Genomic DNA, 20,027 nt, shown 5'->3' on the forward strand with positions numbered 1-20,027 from the left:
AGACTCAAAAGCAGTAATTAAGAATATTTTTCTTCTGCTTGAGACAGTTAAGAACTATACACTCTGTTTTGATTCCCATAGTTTTTGCAGTATAGCTCAAGCTATACTGCCTCCTTACCTAGATTACTGCAATTCACTATATTGAGAGATTACTATCAAGTTACTAACCCTCTCCTTTACAAAGCTGGGCTAGTGTTTTTGGCGCCGGCCATGGCGGTAACAGCTCAGATGCTCATTGGAATTCTATAAGCGTCGGAGCTGTTACCATTGCGGCCGGCTCTAAGAACGCTAGCGCAGCTTGTTAAAGTAAGGGGTAAATGGGTTACCATGTTTACAAAACAGTGACAAGATTAATTTTTGGCTAGGAAGAACTGAGAGCACCTCACCTTTGCTGGCCAAGTTATAGTACATTGGCTTCAGGTAAACTCTAAAATAAAATTTAAGCTGGCCTGCCAATTTTTAAATCAATATATAGTAATAATTCCAGTTGCTTAATACAGCTTTTTAATTTTCCATCAGATTTTTGTACGGCTCGAAGAGAGCGATGTTTAAAATTAAATTATCCATCACCAAAATTAGTTTGCATTAAATCATACTTGGAAACATCTTTTCTATATCAAAGAGTACAAGTATGGAATTATCTACCTTATTTATCAAATAAGTTCGGCTGTTTTCCAGATGTTTACCAGTAATTCTACAAACTGTAGGATTTCTTACACTTAGGGCTCCTTTTACGAAGCCGCATTAGTGGTTTAATGCGCATAATAGCGCGCGCTAATTTGCCAGCCGCGCTAGCCACTACTGCCTCCTCTTGAGCAGGTGGTAGATTTTCAGCTAGCGCAGGGGTTAGCGCATGCTAAAAATGAGCGTGCGTTAAAGCCGCTAACGCGGCTTCGTAAAAGGAGCCCTTAGAATCTATGCGGAAATGTAGCAAAATATAAGAAATATATATTGTATAGTATATGTTACACTGAATGTTTTTAAATCTTTAAACAAAATGCAATATTAGACAAAGGGAACCTGAGTAAACACATAAAATCTCTGGGTAGTGCAGGACATCTCTCTACCCTCCACATTGTTTTTAGAAATTAAAGATGTTTATAGAAATTAAAGATGTTCTTTTAATTATGGTAACACTTTGTATTTAAACATAACCTAAACCAATGTTGGTGTTATGTGCACTTTGTATGTTATCAATAAGGATGGGAGTTGCTGTATAGATTAAAAAATTGTAGGAAACTTGATTTAAGTGGAGTATGAAAAGGTGCAGGGCCATATATAGGCTCAATAAAAAGTTTGTAGCAGCCACTGAAGCTCTGAATTATACTGGCCTCTAGTGGAGAGGAGTATGAACAATCTAGTTCATGCTATATTGGAACTGTAGGCATAATTCTAAATCAGTGTCTCAAACTTTTTTTTAGCTCTGGCACTCTAAACGGAGCAAATGTTTTTTGCGGCAAATTATAATTGAAATTATAAAATTGCAAAACCAACAAAAAATCAATGCGATGAATGTGCTTGATTTTGAGTGCAAATTAACTCCAAATGCATCTCAATAGTTGACAAGCAAACATGAATTTCATCATCCACCATCTGCAGTCATTTTCTTTTTTTTTCGATTTAATTTCTGTCAGAGCTGTAAATCCAAGTTCACAAAGATAAGAAGATCCAAACGGTAACAAAGTCTTGATTGCTTTGTTACTGAAGTTAGGATAACTATTGTATAAAAAATAAAATAAAATTATTTGCCTTTAGTTTTCAAGGATCAATCATGTCAAAAAATTATGCTTGTCTGGGCTCATAACACTGACAGACACTTATGTTCGTGATGTACATGTCATCTATTCTAGTATACACAGATGCAGACACATTTACGCTCATAGAGGGTGGATGTACAACACTTACGCCAAGCAACTTTACAAAAGGCAATTTCTGCTCTGACCGTACTGTTGAATGTATAGAAATGGCTCATAAAATAATACTCTCACATGGTCTTTAGCTAGAAAATAATTTAACAAGATCCATGGCTTCTTCTTTCTCTCCTGTCCTGTGGTAACACTGATTTGCACACTGGAGAGAGTAGATGAGGAATGGGATTTGACCTGGAGAAGATATTCCAACACTGGTTACAAAAATCACTACAAATGTCAATAGACACCACCCTGCTTCACCAAATCCTGAAAGCTTGTTAGAGGAAATGCAGTCTTTGATTGCTGGAGAATTCAAATGGGGAAAAATATCAGCCTGAGATCACATACAGCAACATTCTCTGTAAGAATTTAGGGCCTATGGCTTTACACCAGCATAAGAACATAAGAATTTGCCACTGCTGGATCAAACCAGTGGTCCATTGTGTCCAGCAGTCTGCTCCCGCGGTGGCCTCCAGGTCAAAGACCAGTGCCCTGAGACTAGCCCTACCTGCATACGTTCCGGTTCAACAGAAACCCATCCAACTTTGTCTTAAATCCCTGGAGGGTGTTTTCCCCTATAATAGCCTCCGGAAGAGCGTTCCAGTTTTCCACCACTCTCTGGGTAAAGAAGAACTTCCTTACGTTTATATGGAATCTATCCCCTTTTAACTTTAGAGAGTGCCCTCTCGTTCTCCCTACCTTGGAGAGGATGAACAATCTGTCTTTATCTACTAAGTCTATTCCCTTCAGTATCTTGAATGTTTCTATCATGTCCCCTCTCAGTCTTCTCTTTTCAAGGGAGAAGAGGCCCAGTTTCTCTAATCTCTCACTGTACAACAACTCCTCCAGCCCCTTTACCATTTTAGTCGCTCTTCTCTGGACCCTTCATGTACGGCTCTTCTCTGGACCCTTTCTTCATGTACGGCAACCAGTGCTGGACGCAGTACTCCAGTTGAGGGCGCACCATGGCCCAGTACAGTGGCATGATAACCTTCTCCAATCTGTTCATGATCCTCTTCTTAATCATTTCCAGCATTCTGTTCGCCCTTTTTGCCACCGCCGCGCATTGCGTGGATGGCTTCATTGACTTGTCAACCAGTACTCCCAAGTTTCTTTCCTGGGGGGTCTCTCCAAGTACCATCCCGGACATCCTGTATTTGTGTATAAGATTTTTGTTACCGACATGCATCACTTTACACTTATCCATGTTGAACCTAATCTGCCATGTCTCAGCCAATTTCTCGAGCGTGTTTATGTCACGTTGTAGATGTTCGCAATCCTGCATCTTCACTACTCTGAATCACTTCATATCGTCTACAAATTTAATCACCTCACTTGTCGTACCAACTTGCAGATCGTTTATAAAAATGTTGAAGGAAGGGTCACGTGATGTGCTGAGCCGAGTGAGACGTGCTTCACTCGTGCTCCGGGGCCCCGAATCCCTCAGCGTCTTTTTTACTAATCTTGACTAGCTTTAGCCCTACACTGAACCTCGGGGAGGTTTATGGACCATTTTTTGCAGACGCCCAGCCCGGTTATGAGCACCAAATCGAGCCGCACGGTAAAGGACAGGGAGACACGATCGGCGCGACCCGAGGCTAAGATGGCGGCAGGGGACTTGGGTTCCGCGCTTCCCCTGTCGGAGGCCCACATAGCGGCATTGTCGGCTTCAGTGGTGTGGGCGCTGGACTCCAGATTTGACCTTTTATCCAGCCAGCTTACCTCTCTTGAATCCCTTTTGGGGGAAGCGACTCGGCGGATGGGGGAACTGGAGCATCGCGTCTGGGGGTTGAGGACACGTGCTCCTCCTCAGCGGCGGATCTGGCCTCTCTGCGTGCACAGCTTCAAAGTCAAGCAGCAAAGATTGAAGACCTCGAGAATCGCTCGAGAAGAGACAACATCCGTCTGGTTGGGCTGCCTGAGTCGGTTCCTGACTCGCGTCTCCTTTCCACTGTGGAGTCGTGGAGGGATGGGCCCTTGAAGTTTGACCGCGCTCACCGCCTGGGCTGGCGTACGGAAGATCGTGAACGCGCCCGAGTTACCATCTTCAAAGTCCATAATTCGGCGGTGAAGTCTGAACTTATGCGGCAGTACCAGCAGAAGAGGAATACTCTCTCCTATGAGGGTATTCCGGTGCGTCTGTTCCAGGACTATTCACCTGCATTACAGGAACGTCGGCAGCGCTTCTCCCGGGTGTGCTCGGCTCTTTTTGACAAGAAACACCGGTTCCAGCTTCTCTATCCAGCACAACTGAAGGTTTGGACTCCAAATGGTTGGCACACGTATACAACGGTGGAGGATGCCCAGGCCTAGATTCCTTACCGGGAGAAGCGGGACCCTCCTCGGCTACCTGAGTCCTGTGGCAAAGTTGGCGTCCGGAGCTGTTCTCCCCTACTGGAGTGGCTTTGTTCTGTTTGGCCATTGTTGGCCTTTTGAGCTTTGCTACAGCTTGCTTCCTATTTTGGCCCTTTGGCCTCCTAGACTCTGCTGACATTTACATCTCATCCAGAGTTTGGGCTGCTTTGTGGCCCACTCCTGTTACATCTTATGTTTCAAATGCACTTTGTTCTCGTTCTGGTTGTACACCTGGATTTGCTGTTTAGCATCTTCCAGTTCCTGTTCAGGATATTGTTGTTTGTTTTTTGGGGCCTTTGTTGATTAAAGGTGTCCTATGGGGTTGGATGGATGTTATGCCTATGGGGGGGAGTTGGTGTCCTGTTTGGCTCGGGGTTTGCCTCTTCTTGGTGGATTGCAGTATGTTTGTGGGGGTTGTGTTTCTCTCTAGGGTGTAGATTGGGTGTGTATGGCTGGGAGTGGGTGATGGGGGGGGGGAGTATCTGTGTGTTTGGGATTGGTGCTTGCTCGCTTTCAACATCTGGGCCAGTGGGGCTGCCTGTACTATGTATGCTTCGATTACCTGCCCCCTTAGGAGGCTCCTTGGTGCTCCTTTCAGGCCCGCTGGCTCTTGGACTGTGTTACTTCCCGTGTTCGGGGGTCATTCTGCTTCTTAGCTTCGCTCTTCTTTGGCTTCTTTCTGAGTGGTTGATGGATGGGGTGTTCTGCTTGTCTGTGGTGTGGATGGGATTGAGGGATTTGAGGCCCTGACTGCGTCTTCCGTGCCTCTATCTCTGTTCCACGTTAGTGGGACGGGGTTTTCATTCTGGTTGGGTTTTTGGAGGGTTTGTTCCTGGGGGGGGTGGGGGTGGTTTGGGGGGAAAGGGGTGGGATGGGGAGGGTGGGCTGAGAGCTGGTGGGGTGGGTTTCTGGGGGTGGGGGGTCCTCCTTCTGTATATTTGCTCACTAAGTTTGCTATGTTTTGTTGTTGGTCTTTTTTGTTCCATTCGATTATTTGGCGATTTCTACTGCTCTGGGGGAGGCTGGGCCCTTGGGGTAGTTTTCACCTGCTTTTCTTTCTCTGGCACTGCTTCTTTCCTGCTTTTCTGCGGTGAGTACCCCTTTTAGAATTGCCTCTTGGAATGTGGGGGGGATCACGTCGCCTGTCAAGAGATCTAAAATACTTGCTGCCCTACAGCGCTACCGGTCTGATATTGCTTGTCTACAGGAAACTAGATTGACTGATGCAGAACATCTTAAGTTACGTCGTTCTTGGGTGGTGGAGGTCTATTTTGCTTCCTCTTCGGGTCGTCATGGGGGCATCGCTGTGTTGGTCCGCAAGTCTTCGCCTATAGGAGTCCAGGTTCTTGATAAGTCGTCTGACGGTCGCTTCTTGCTTCTTCGCCTTCCTTTAGGTGGTCGCTCCTATCTTTTCCTAGTGGTTTATGGCCCTAACTCTGGAGAATCGGCCTTCTTACAACGGTTGCTTCATCTTCGCTCTCGCTTTCCTGAAGATCCTCTGCTTCTTCTGGGAGATTTTAACTTGGTAATGCATCCTGATCAGGATAAGTCTGGCTCTCCTGCCTCTTCTTTGGGTTCTAAGAGTCATCTCCTCTCCGACTTTTGTGACTCTCTTTCGGTTGCGGACCCGTGGCGTCTTCTACATCCTGAAGTTCGTGACTATACCCATCTCTCTCGTGCCCATGGTACCTGGTCTCGTTTGGATTATATTTTCTTGTCTTCCTCTATCAGCTGAGATTGGACCTCTGTCTATATCGGACCATGCCCCGATTTGGGTTGATGTTTTCTTGGATTCCACGTACCTCCGCGCGTCGTCATGGCGGTTTCCCTTCTATCTTGCCCAGGATGTGGAATTTCGTGCCTTTTTGCAGACCCAATGGGAAGACTATTCTACTAATAATGCTTCCCACATGGATGATCCTATCTTGTTTTGGGAGGCTGGGAAGAGGTTGATTCGAGGTCATATCATTTCATTTCTGTGTGCTCGTCACAAGCGTATTAATCAGGGGATCGTTACTCTAGAGCGGGCCTTGCGTTTGGCGAAGCGGTCCTTTTCTCTCCACCCTTCTCCGGAGACTCAAGATTGTTATCTGTCTACTCAGGTGGCCCTGAACTCCCTTCTCCATTCTCGATCCCAAAAATGCAAAGCCTTTTATCAACATCGTTTTCTTCGTTACGGTAACAAACCCGGCCGCCTAATGGCTCGTTTGGTTAACGCTACGACTGGCAGGAAGCCGATTTTATCCCTGCGGACCTGGGGTGGTGGGGTGATGTCCCAGACTTCTGAGATCTCCGGGGTCTTATTTGATTTTTTTCGTCGGTTGTATGAAGCTCCGGATGACGCTTCTTTGGAGATGATGTCGGACTATCTTCACTCTTCAGGGCTGCCTCGTTTGTCAGCGGATGCGATTTCCTCTTTAAATAGTCCATTTCGGGCGGTTGAATTGGAGTCTGCTATTAAATCGCTCCGCTCTGACCGGGCTCCGGGCCCGGATGGGTTCTCGGGTGACTTCTATCGGATCCTTTCTCCTACTCTTTATGGACCTTTATTGGCGTATTTTGATGCAGCTACTGTCCGTGGTTCTTTTCCGCGTTTTGCGAACGAGGCCCTTATTACCTTACTCTTGAAGCCTGGTAAGGCTGCTGATTTGCCGGAATCTTATCGCCCCATTTCATTGATCAATGTGGACCTCAAACTCTTCGCTCATATGTTGGCTGATCGTCTTGCTCATAGGTTTTGTTCGGGGCCGCCAGTCTGTACACAATGTCCGCAAGGTACTTCTTGCTCTTGCTCAGTGTCAATCTCGCCACATTCCGACCCTGTTTATTAGTCTGGATGCTTCTAAGGCGTTTGATAGCATTCACTGGTCCTTCTTGTTTCGTACCTTGGAGTATGTGGGGCTCGGGGGGTTCTTTCTAGATGCTGTGCGTTCCCTCTATTCCAATCCCTTGGCTTCCTTGCTTGTTAATGGGACTCGTTCTGACTCTTTCCCTATTCTTCGTGGTACCCGACAGGGTTGCCCTCTTTCCCCTCTTTTGTTCCTTCTTTCTTTGGAACCCTTGTTATGCATTCTTCGGGGGTTTGCGGAGGTCCGAAGTCTCTCGGTTGGTGACTTCGAACTTAAGACTCTGGCGTATGCGGATGTCATGTTTTTAATTCTTACCCGTCCTGAAGATTCTCTCTCGGCAGCTCTGGATCTCATTTCTGAATTTGGTTTTTATTCAGGGCTGTCTCTCAATTTAGATAAATTCTTGGCCTTACCTTTTCTACCAGATTTACGAACTTCGTGGAGGGGTGTTTTCCCTCTTCATTGGGCTGATTCTGCTTTGCGGTACTTGGGGGTTAACATTCCGTTAGACCTCTCTAGTTTGTACCGGCTAAATGTAACCCCGTTGTTTCAGTTATTACAGAATAGGTTGCACCTTTGGGAGACTCTTCCTTTCTCCCTTTTGGGTCGAGTGCACCTGTATAACATGCTTCTGGTCCCTTGTTGGCTTTATGTTTTTCAGGTCCTTCCCCTGTATTTGACGTTTCGTGATGAGCGCCGATTGGAGCGACTGGTCCAGAAATTTCTTTGGGCCGGTAAGAAACCTCGTTTGACTTATAAGCGGGCAGCGGCTCCCTGGTACAGAGGTGGCTTGGGCTTATTGAATCTCCGCTATTTGACAGTTGGTTGTGGAATGAGGCATATTAATGATCTCTTTAGGGGTACTTCAGCGTTTACTAACTCCTCTCTGGAACTTTCCTGCTTTCATTCTACTCATTTTAGTGCCTATCTTCATTCTATCCCTTCTCTTGAACCCGAGTCTCTTTCTATGACAGCCTTACATCGACCCTTGCGGAAGGTTTGGCGTTGGGTCTGTAAATTTCACGCTCTTTCTCCCTCTGTCTCTCCCTTCCTGCCTATTCGTTTTAATGGTTCTTTCTTACCAGGGATTGATGGGCCGAGTTTTGCTCGGTGGGAAACAAAGGGCATTCATTATCTATTTCACTTGGTTACTGATGAAGGCACCCCTAAATCTTTTGCTCAGTTGCAAGCCGAATTTGATCTCCCTCCTACTGACTATTTTGCATACATGCAAATCCATCATTACATTTCTTCCTTACCTTCTAACTCCTTGCAGGCCGCCTGTCATGAGACTTTGTCTACGGCCTTTACCCTTGGTTCTCAACAACCGGTCCCTCTCACGTTTCACCATCGCCACTTGAAGGATGAATGCCCTTTGTTTGACCACTCTCGGCTTCGAAATGCTTGGTCAGGTGATCTTGCTGTTGATTTGCCTTCTGATATACTCCTTCAGGCTGTCCGTCGACTGCCTGCTTTTCGTAAATACACTACCTTTTGGGAGCAACATTTTAAATTGATTTTTCGTTTATATATTTCTCCTAAAAGGGCTTATTTGGCTCACTTCCGTCTCCATGCAGCCTGCCTTCGTTGTCAGGCTCTGGAAGCCAGCTTAGGCCATATGTTTTGGACTTGCCCTCAGGTACAACTTTTTTGGACTGCTATATTTGCTTTTGTGGAGAATCTTTGGCATGTCACTATTCGCAGTTCCCCTTTGCTTTTGTTTGGGACTATTCCTCACTACTTTCCACGTTCCAAGGGAGTAGCAGCTTTCCTCAAGTGGTCAATTTTGATTGCTCTGAAATGTATCCTGCTGAAATGGCTTGAAGCTGAGGCTCCGGACTATTCCCTTTGGAGGAGCCGCATGATTGCTCTCTTGATGTGGGAGCGAAGGGATGTGACTGATTTGTCTTCTCGCCAGGGTCGTCTTTTCCAGACTACTTGGGAACCTTTCTGGACTACTTTGACCCCTCTGGCTCGTAGCCGGATACTTAATTGATGCTTTTGTTTGTACTTATCCTTTTGTTCTTTTCCTGTATACCTTGCTATTCTGATTTTTGTTCTTTTGTGTTTGGAAGGAGGACCCAGGGGTGGACATGGGAGGGGGGGGTGTTTTGGTTGGGGATTGGGGGGGAAGGTTCTTTTGGGGGATATTTCAAACCTTTGAGCTGGTTTTGTACTTCTTGTGTTACTCTCTTGTTTTCTTGATTGCTCAATAAAATATATTTAAGAACATAAGAACATAAGAAGCGCCATCTCCGGATCAGACCTTCGGTCCATCAAGTCCGGCGATCCGCACACGCGGAGGCCCTGCTAGGTATACACCTGGCTTATTTTATAGCCAACCATATCTTTATATGCCTCTCTCAAGGAGATATGCATCTAGTTTGCTTTTGAAGCCTAGGACTGTCGATTCCGCAATAATCTCCCCTGGGAGAGTATTCCAGATGTCAACCACTCTCTGTGTGAACCATAAAAATGTTGAAGAGCATGGGTCCAAGCACCGAACTCTTCGGCACTCCACTGGTGTCGTTTTTCCAGTCTGAGTATTGTCCATTTACTCCCACTCTGTTTCCTATCTGCCAGCCAATTTTTAATCTACGTATTTCACCCTCGAGTTCATGGCTCGCAATTTTTCAAAGTAGTTGTTCATGCGGAACCTTGTCAAAAGCCTTCTGAAAATCCAGATATACAATGTCGACCGAGTCACTCTTGTGTATCCGTCTTTTTACTCCCTCGAAAAAATGCAGCAAGTTCGTCAAGCAAGATCTTCCTCTGCTCAAGCCATGCTGGCTGGTCCTCATCAGATCGTGTCTGTCAAAGTGCTCAACAATGCGGTCCTTTATCAGCGCCTCTACCATCTTTCCTGGTACTGAGGTCAGATTCACCGGTCTGTAGTTTCCTGGACCAGCCCTTGAACCTTTCTTGAAGATTGGTGTAACATTCGCCACCTTCTAGTCTTCCAGAACCCTTCCCGATTTGATCGACAGATTGGCTATCAGTTAAAGCAGTTCATTTATAGTCCCTTTCAGGTCCTTGATTACCCTTGGATAGATGCCATCCAGTCCTGAGGATTTATCATTTTTAAGCCTATCAATCTGCTGACATACCTCTTCTAGACTGACCATCAACCCTGTCAGTTTCCCGTCTTCGTTTCCCACGTATAGCCTGTCGGCTTCCGGTATGTTGTGTATATCCTCTTTGGTAAACACAGACGCAAACAAAAATAAAGCAGCGCAAGCTAGACTACTGCAACCTGCTTACCAGCTCTCCCCTCTTCAATCTGTTCAGAGCTCTGTTGCACACCGCATATTCCGCCAGTGTCGCTATGCCCACACTATCCTTCTCCTCAAATCACTTCATTGGCTCTCTATCCATTTCGGGATCCGGAAGGTTCGCCCCCCACATTTCGCCCCCAGCAATTCGCCCCTCACATTTCGCCCCCCACATTTCGCCCCCAGACACATTTCGCCCCCACACATTTCGCCCCCCGGATGTTTTGCCCCCACACATTTCGCCCCCGCACATTTCGCCCCTGAGCGTTGGATTATGACCCCCATCTTCTTTCTTCCTCCCTCCCCCCCCCCAACGCGGGACCCTGTGGCACCATCAGCTCTTACTCCCTCTAACGCCGGCCCTGCAGCTCCGGACTTCCCCACACCTGCTCTTCCCCCCCCCCCCCCGATCACTATTATTTTAAATGTTATGGCAGCCGCGGCGCTGTATCCATCGGAGGAGACTTCTAACCTCGGCCTGCCCCGGAACTCTTCCTGCAACAGCAACTTCATGTTCCTGCCTAGGCGGGTGGTGGCTGCAGGAAGAGTTCCGGGGCAGGCCGAGGTAGCGTTGGATTATGACCCCCATCTTCTTTCTTCCTCCCTCCCCCCCCCAACGCGGGACCCTGTGGCACCATCAGCTCTTACTCCCTCTAACGCCGGCCCTGCAGCTCCGGACTTCCCCACACCTCAGGCCGAGGTAGCGTTGGATTATGACCCCCATCTTCTTTCTTCCTCCCTCCCCCCCAACGCGGGACCCTGTGGCACCATCAGCTCTTACTCCCTCTAACGCCGGCCCTGCAGCTCCGGACTTCCCCACACCTCAGGCCGAGGTAGTGAATGCTGCATTTCCAGGCTATTGGATTACAAAGTACAAAACAGAGAGAGAGAATGTGTGTAAGCCAGTTTGGGGAACAGAGTTGCTGGCATTCACTGATCAGGTTTCACATCACATCAGGGCTGTGGCATTTCCTCCCTTTTAGGGGTCGGAGGGATGGAGTTCATGCTGATGAGCGATAGCCCAGAGACAAGGATTAATGGGGGGACGTAAACGTTAAGTGAGCACTGGATCTAAACCAGGCAAGTCCCTCCACAGTCTAAGAGAGAGGGAGAGATTTAGCGGGAACCTTCCTGTGATCATGTTTTGTGATCATCTTATTGTTGTACTTCAAAGTAGTATTTCTTATTAACTCTGTGCGTGCAGGGATACCCTCCTTAATGTTATTAATAATAATTTGTGTGAAGTGCTCAGACCCGCAACCATTTAAATTCAGTGTAAAAACCAAACCGAGGTTGCCGCTGGAACCATTATTGCCTTCACTGTCCCGACCGCCATAGTATATACTAAAAATTAACTCTTAATTATCGACTAAAATAAAACTTATCTGTTGGTCCTTGGCTACAAATTCAAAGTGCACAGCTGGCTGTTCTCACTGCCTCTAATGTCGGCCCTGCAGCTCCGGACTTCCCCACACCTGCTCTCTCCCCCCCCCCCCCCCCGATCACTATTATTTTAAATGTTATGGCAGCCGCGGCGCTGTATCCATCGGAGGAGACTTCTAACCTCGGCCTGCCCCGGAACTCTTCCTGCAACAGCAACTTCATGGCCGAGGTTAGAAGTCTCCTCCGATGGATACAGCGCCGTGGCTGCCATAACATTTAAAATAATAGTGATCGGGGGGGGGGGGGGGAGAGAGCAGGTGTGGGGAACTCCGGAGCTGCAGGGCCGACATTAGAGGCAGTGAGAACAGCCAGCTGTGCACTTTGAATTTGTAGCCTGCCGTCGTGTCGGCAAAGAAATCGCCTGCGAGAGGAATAGTCTGACACTCAGGGGCGAAATGTGCGGGGGCGAAATGTGTGGGGGCGAAACATCCGGGGGGCGAAATGTGCGGGGGCGAAATGTGAGGGGCGAATTGCTGGGGGCGAAATGTGGGGGGCGAAACTTCCGTGAACCTTTTCTCTCATCGGGGGTGGGGGCACGAATGGCCATCCCTCCTGTCAATTTTCACTAGCGCGGGAGGGGGGGGCTTTCTTTTTTTTTAATGAAGCAGATATTGTGCATGTGTAACATGCACAGCATCTGTGCCCATAAAAAAAAAAGGTTTCCTGCCCCAACAGCTGAGTGGCAGGAGGCTATCTCCTGCCTCTTAGCTGTTCAGGCTTCCCCTGCTGGTTCTGTGCACGTCTGAGAGTCACTCTCATAGCAATCCATCGGATTGGAGAGATTACGACAAACATCTGTGTGAATCATTTGCATGCAAACATTTTAGTGCATCAATAGCTTCTGATTTGGCCAAAAAATTGAATTGGTGCAGAGCCACAAGGTCTTACCTGTCCTCTTAGTGCATCTAAGTAAAGGCAAAAGTGCACTAGTGCTTCAATTTGATCTTAATAGCGCCTTTGATCTAGGAAGTTCTTCTTTACCCAACGAGTGGTGGACAACTGGAATGCGCTTCCAGAGGGCGTAATAGGGCAGAGTACAGTACTGAGGTTTAAGAAAGGATTGGACAATTTCCTGCTGGAAAAGGGGATAGACGGGTATAAGTAGAGGATTACTGCACAGGTCCTGGACCTGTTGGGCCGCCGCATGAGCGGACTTCTGGGCATGATGGACCTCAGGTCTGACCCAGCAGAGGCATTGCTTATGTTCTTACTTTATTAATTTGTTTGGATACTCTGGGCCTTCAAGGAAATGTTTACTTCTGGTTCAAAGGTTTTCTGGAATCCAGATTGTATCAAGTTAGGTTTAGGATCCACCTCTCTTCAATCTGGAATAACCCATGTGGTGTTCCTCAGGGTTCTCCACTTTCACCTACACTATTCAATGTTTATCTTTCATCATTGGGCTCATGTTTGAGCTACCTGGATGTAGAACTGTTTAGTTATGCTGACGACATTACTATTGTCATACCTTTTACTTCAGCCCTATCTCAGATTACCACTAAAGTTGAAATTGTAATGAAACAGATGGATTCCTGGATGCAAAAATTCAAACTCAAACTAAACTCTGGCAACACAAAGTTTTTCATGGCGACTGCTAGTAATATTTCTTCTGAACCTTCTATTAGTATAAGTTCAACTCAGTATATAATTCATCCAACGATTAAAATTTTGGGAGTTATTTTAGACCAGCAACTTACAATGCATGCTCAGATAGATGCTGTAGTACGTAAATGCCACTTCACATTATGGAAATTGCAAACAATTAGATCTTATTTTGAATTTACTGCTTTTAGATTACTGGTTCAATCGTTACTACTGAGTCTTCTTGATTATTGTAATATTATCTATCTGACAGTCACCATGAAAGAATTAGCAAGACTTACAATAAAACAGAATACAGCGGTCAGAATGATTTATGGCCTGAAGAAATTTGATCATGTTACACCCTTTTAGCACGAATTGTATTGGCTGCCAGTGGAGGCCCGGGTATTGTTTAAACTAGGCTGTTTATGGTAGAGCTTCTTCTTACTTAGTCAATAGATTTTCTTTAGCATCATACAGACATAGTAAAATAACTCATCCTTTGTTTAATTTTCCATCTGTCCATGGTTGCTGGAGTAAGAAATTTCTGAATCATACTTTGGCATCTCAGGTAGCTCTTCATGACAACGAATTCCAAATATTGTTGCTTACTACCCATTCCTTTTAGAAAACAATTGAAGACCTATCTTTTTCTAAATATTTGACTGTTTAACGAACCATCTTATTTCATGTAACATGTTTACTTTTATAACTTTTTGTAAACCGCGTTGAACTTCTGGTTACGCGATCAATAAACACAATGTTATGTTATGTTATCTAGGCTTGAGTCTTAGCAGAAGGAGCACAAAACCCCCCACCACAGCAGCGCCCCCACCCCCCAAAAAAGCAATCTTGAGAGTTTCATCTGAATACACAGCTTCTCATTTGCACAGCCATGCAGGTAATTACAATAGTTTTTATCAGTTCCCATAAAAGGCATAGGAAAATGATGCTGTCTTTTCACTTCTCTGCAAGTAAAAGTCTTCTAGTTAATCTACATGGATCATACCTTCTTCAGTTCCATCATTCCTGCTCCCCAACCATAAGATTTGATGCAGGGATTTCCTTTAATGTATAGGATCCGAGGTTCATACCGAGAAATTTTGAAAATCAAAAACAAAATTTATCATACCAGAATCCAAAAAAGCTTGGCTTTATTTTGAGTCTACATACAAACAGAACAAAGTTCATTTGTCTTCTATAGTTCTGTGGAAAAACTTTGCAAAGGAGGGGAAAATTACTTAAAAACATAACTTCTGTAACTGCATTAAGCAACAGAGTCTTTAAAGCAGTGTTTTCCATGTCGATCCAACTTAGGAATCAAGGAAACTCTTATATCTTGGCATCCCAAGTCCTCTAAATTTTCTTCACACTTCTACCTCTAACCCTCTGTTGTAGTTCCTTCCTATTTCTCCTACTGTAAACCGCGTCGAGCTCTACGAGCGTGGAGATGATGCGGTATATAAACCTAAGGATTAGATTAGATTAGTACTCTCTTGCCAGTCAGGTTGCCTGGATATCCTCAATGCATGAAAGACATTTGCATATAATGAAGGCAGTATATGCAGATCAATCTGATGCATATTCATTGTGGATTTCCTGAAAACCTGACTGGCAAAAGGAGTACTTCAGAACTGACTTGGGAAACATTGCTTTAAAACACATTGTTGGGGGGGGGGGTCACGTGATGCTGTAAGCCTGGGCAGACGCAGCTGGCCTGAGCTCCCGGGCCCCGAGTCTACCATTCGCGCTCCCGCGGCTGACCGGAGGATTTCGAGCGTCTCCCTGCCTCCGTGGTGACTCGGGCGGTGTATGGACCGCTATTTGGTGGGGTTTTTGTGGGGGGTTGGGAGGGATCCTATGGATACTGTGCACATATGTCTGTATTCTGCATTGTTTTACTCTGGTTGTTGTTTTCTGCACATTGAAATTGAATAAATACATTTACACATAAAACACATTGTGGCCTTTTCCCAGGACTTGCACAAAATCCAACTATTAACATTTACAGACATACACAAATTACACTGTAACAATTTAATAAAAGGCATAAACATAATAAAAGTCAAATCAGAACAGGTTTAAACATTTTACAATTCTGTCATTAACACCAACATTCTAGGTCAGGCAAGTATGATTATTTCCCCCAATATGCTGATTTATTCACTCATTCAATTTTCTATACCGTTCTCCCAAGTTTACATTCTACACCATTCTTCCAAATTTACATTCATTTATTCAGGTACGCAAGCATTTTTCCCTGTCTGACTCAGTGGGCTCACAATTTATCTAATGTACCTAGGGCAATGTGGTTAAATAACCCACTGGCTCTGATGTCTGACCTTACTATTGTTAATCATGTAAGGTTATGCAATGCCAAGGCAGGCCCCTCTACTAGAGAATGACACAGGGACAAATTTGTCCCCGTCAGAACTCAATTTCTCCATCCCTGCGAGTTATGTCACAGTCCCTGTCCCATTCCTGTAAGTTCTGCCATAACCACACAAGCCTCAAACACTTATGATTTTAAAGTGTTTGAAGCTTGTGCAGATGAGGACGGAGTTTGCAGGAGTGGGGCAGGGACAGGAAAAGAACTCGCTAAGACAGGATGGGAAAATCAGTTCCCGAATCATTCTCTACCCAAGGGCCATTGCTTGGGACAGCCTCATTCATTTTGCCCTCTATTTCTCTTGCAATAGCCCTCACTTCCAGCAGAGGTCAGCCTAGACACACTTTGCCTAGTATGACTTCATAGCACTTGGCTATGGCTAGGTGGCAGAATCTGACATTACAAAGGTCATGACTGTGCCTGAAAACCCAAATTGTCAATTTCATATCCTGTACTAAGTTTTTAAAAGTACACATATTGTCTTATCTGTTAGGGAAGAACTCTGGTTAAATTCAGTTAATTCTTCTGCAACATTTGAGTTTCTGAGATCAGCCATATTTGACCTGGAAAACATATGACCTCCTTTGGCAGAGGAGGAGGAGTGCAATGTCATGCCATTAGCAGCAAATCATATTGATGGGCAGAACTAAAGTGATGAGAATGGGAAATTAATCCTTTAGAGATTGTGGCCCATGGCTGAGGGTGAGCCTTAAGAACATAAGAAGTTGCCTCCACTGGGTCAGACCAGAGGTCCATCGCGCCCAGCGGTCCGCTCCCGCGGCGGCCCATCAGGTCCATGACCTGTGAAGTAGTTCCTGACCATTTTTATAACCTACCTCTACTTCTATATGTACCCCTCAATCCCCTTAACCTTTAGGAACCTATCCAAACCTTCCTTGAACTCTGTTCTGTCCACTTATTTAGTTTGTACTATCTATTGATTTGTTTAGCCTTGCAGGGCACTGGGTTGCTCTTTTACTCGCATGCCAGTTACATGCAAATGCTGAGCCTGGTACCCCAGCATAGGGAGAAGGTGGACCTGATTCTGCAGGAGAAAATAGATCCATTTTGCCACTGGTTTTGTATAATGTGGTTGAAATGTATTGTTATCACACTAAATCAATGTATGGGAGACTCACTGTTAAATTCTGTGATAAATACACTTCTATAATTAAATAATAACTATTTTTGTATACCGCAATACCACAAGCAGTTCAGAGCGGTCTACAGATAGCGATGTTACAGAAAATATTTTCAATTATATTAGTAAGCCGAGAGAGGTCAGGTATATCCAGAAGAATATCAGAGATACAAACAAGGCAGGAAGGAGTCAAACAGATTGGTTTTAATTGATTTCCTGAAGGATTGGTAGGAGGGAGTATTTGAAATGAGGGTGGTTAGGCATTTATTCTGCGATTATTTAATTATTGAAATGTATTGTTGTCAACACTGAGTTCTTGAGGTTTTCTGGTCAGGTGAGGGAGGGTTCCCTCCCTTTTTGGGGAATAAAAGGCTTCCCCAAAAAATAACGAGCAGGAAAATCTCAGTATAATCCTGGGAGAAAAAATGGCACTGCCTACTTGAATTGGATTGTGCTTCAATGTGTATTTCTGCTGTTTTCTATTGTTAATGGATGGTTGACTATGACTTTCCTCTCAAACATTATGGCGTTCCTTTCTTGTTATTTTTAGATTATGCACCGCTTTGATCCGCATTTACTGCAGCTAGAGTTTTGACAAATTCTATATAAAGAGAAACAGCAGCTGTAGATGCAAAAATCTATTTGATAATCCAGACCAGAACTCAAGAAATTGTTCTCATTATTGGCCCCTGTACATAATTTACAAAGTATTAGTAACAACAGAAAAATAAAGTTCTCTCTTTACATACCTGTAAATGAATTACTTTGGTACCACATTAAGGCCCCCTTTTACGAAGCCACGTTAAACTTTTATCGCCAACTGCGGTGATAGCTCTGATGCTCATAGAATTCCATGCCAAGAAAGTTATCAAATCTAGCTTGGCCTCTAAGGGGGCCTGCCATGCTCTGGGGGCCTGGGTGGATACAGGTTTGCAACGCAAGGATCCTTTTTTTGGCTCTGCAATGTATCTATCATTTATGGTCATCTCTCTCTCAAACATAACTTGGCACCATTAGGAGAGTGGTACTAATGCCCCAGTTAGATTATTGTAACTGTTTCCATGGGTCTGTCACAGACAGATGTACACCAGTTGCAAATGGTACAGAATAGCAGTGAAACTAATTAAGGGACTTTGGCAAGTGGCACTAGTTTTGATCCAAATACAAACTGTTAAATTTCATATCTAATAAAATAATTTTACATTGATTTTTAAGATGCTTTCTGACTTTGCACCAAGCTATGTGATAAGTCAGTTGGCTTATACACCAGGGAGAGCTTTGCATTTGCGGGGGGGATGGAGGGGAGGCGAGAGGTGCTATGATGGTAGATTAACACTGAGGAGTAAAAGTAGCCAAGATTCACTAGTTTGAATGTGTATTTTTTTAATTTATTGAGTTGAATTCTGTTCACACCTTTTTCAGTAGTAACCCAAGGTGAGTTAGAGTCAGGAACACTAGGTATTTTCCTTAATTTTGTACCCGAGGCAATGGTTAAGAGGGATTTGCCCAAGATCACAAGCAGCAGCAGTGGAATTTGAACGAGGCACTGCTGGATATCAAGCCTGGTGCTCTAGCCATTAAGCTACAGTATTCCCCAACTCCACTTCTTTGAATGTGCATTTAAGAGAGGAGGTGGATTTGGGATGTTCTATGTACCATTGCTTTTGTGATGCTTGCTTTCTGAAACTACCTCAAGTGGTTTACAAATTGTGGTAAATGCCATTTGGCTCATGCATACAGCAAGTGAGAAACAGTTTCTGGTTCTGCGTAGTTTTCAGAGATTGAAGGAAGCTGGAGGGATGGAGTTGCCTAGTGGTTAGAGCTGCTGCCTCAGCAGCCTGAGGTTGCGAGTTTAATCCCAACCTGTTCCTTGTAATTCTGGGCAAGTCACTTCATCCCTCTATTACTAGATTGTGAGCCTGCTGCGACAGATAGGGAAAATACTTAAGAGTACCCGATTACTATTCAAATGTATTGTAAACTGCTTTGGGTAAATCTCTTCATGAAAAAGGCAGTTAATAAATCCAAATAAATAAATATTCCAAAAAGACTTCTAGTGTTGACAGACTAGGAGATTGTTCTTTTGGAAAAAGGGAATGGATTTTGAATTTAAATTTTCATTTGTAGTTTAAAGCAAGTTACTTCATTGTAAGCCCTCTTAAAGTCAGAGAAATACAATCTATGTTTGTACCTAAGGCAATTGGGAGAGGGGGGAGTGTTAAGTGACTTGCCCATGAGAAAGCTCAGTGAGATTTAAACCCTGTTTTCCTTAGTTATTAGCTTTTCAAACTTAGTATATCAAATCTAAATTAACATGACAAGTTTATTACAAGTATTACAAGTTTACAAGTTTATTAGTGCATTTGATTGATCGCCTATTAAAATTACTAAGCGATGTACATAAACAGTAGAACTAGCTGAGCCTGAAGCCCAGGTAACCCCTAAATCCTTGGCTGCCAATGGGTTAGGACAGGTTTTTGGAATAGCTGGAAGGGGAATAAGGGTGGGGTTTAGAGAACAGATGCTTCTTTTGTTATGTACATATATAGGGGACTTTGGGGACAGTGGAGGAGTAGGTTATTGGATAGTGCAGATATGGACAACTCCAGTCCTCGAGGGCCGTAATCCAATCGGGTTTTCAGGATTTCCCCAATGAATATGCATGAGATCTATTTGCATGCACATTCATTGGGGAAATCCTGAAAACCCGATTGGATTACGGCCCTCGAGGACTGGAGTTGTCCATATCTGCACTATCCAATAACCTACTCCTCCACTGTCCCCAAAGTCCCCTATATATGTACATAACAAAAGAAGCATCTGTTCTCTAAACCCCACCCTTATTCCCCTTCCAGCTATTCCAAAAACCTGTCCTAACCCATTGGCAGCCTGAGTACTGGGAGTGAAGACCAAGGATTTAGGGGTTACCTGGGCTTCAGGCTCAGCTAGTTCTACTGTGTTCCCTTATTGTACAGTGGAAGTAGCTTCAGGTCTTTTGTACTCTGGAAACACCCACTGCTGGCTCCAATGAAGGCCAAAGATATCTGTCCCACCCCCTCTCAAAACCTTAGAATACAGCGCAGCAAG

This window comes from Geotrypetes seraphini, chromosome 8 (genome assembly GCF_902459505.1).
Source record: "Geotrypetes seraphini chromosome 8, aGeoSer1.1, whole genome shotgun sequence".
Taxonomy (NCBI): Eukaryota; Metazoa; Chordata; class Amphibia; order Gymnophiona; family Dermophiidae; genus Geotrypetes; species Geotrypetes seraphini.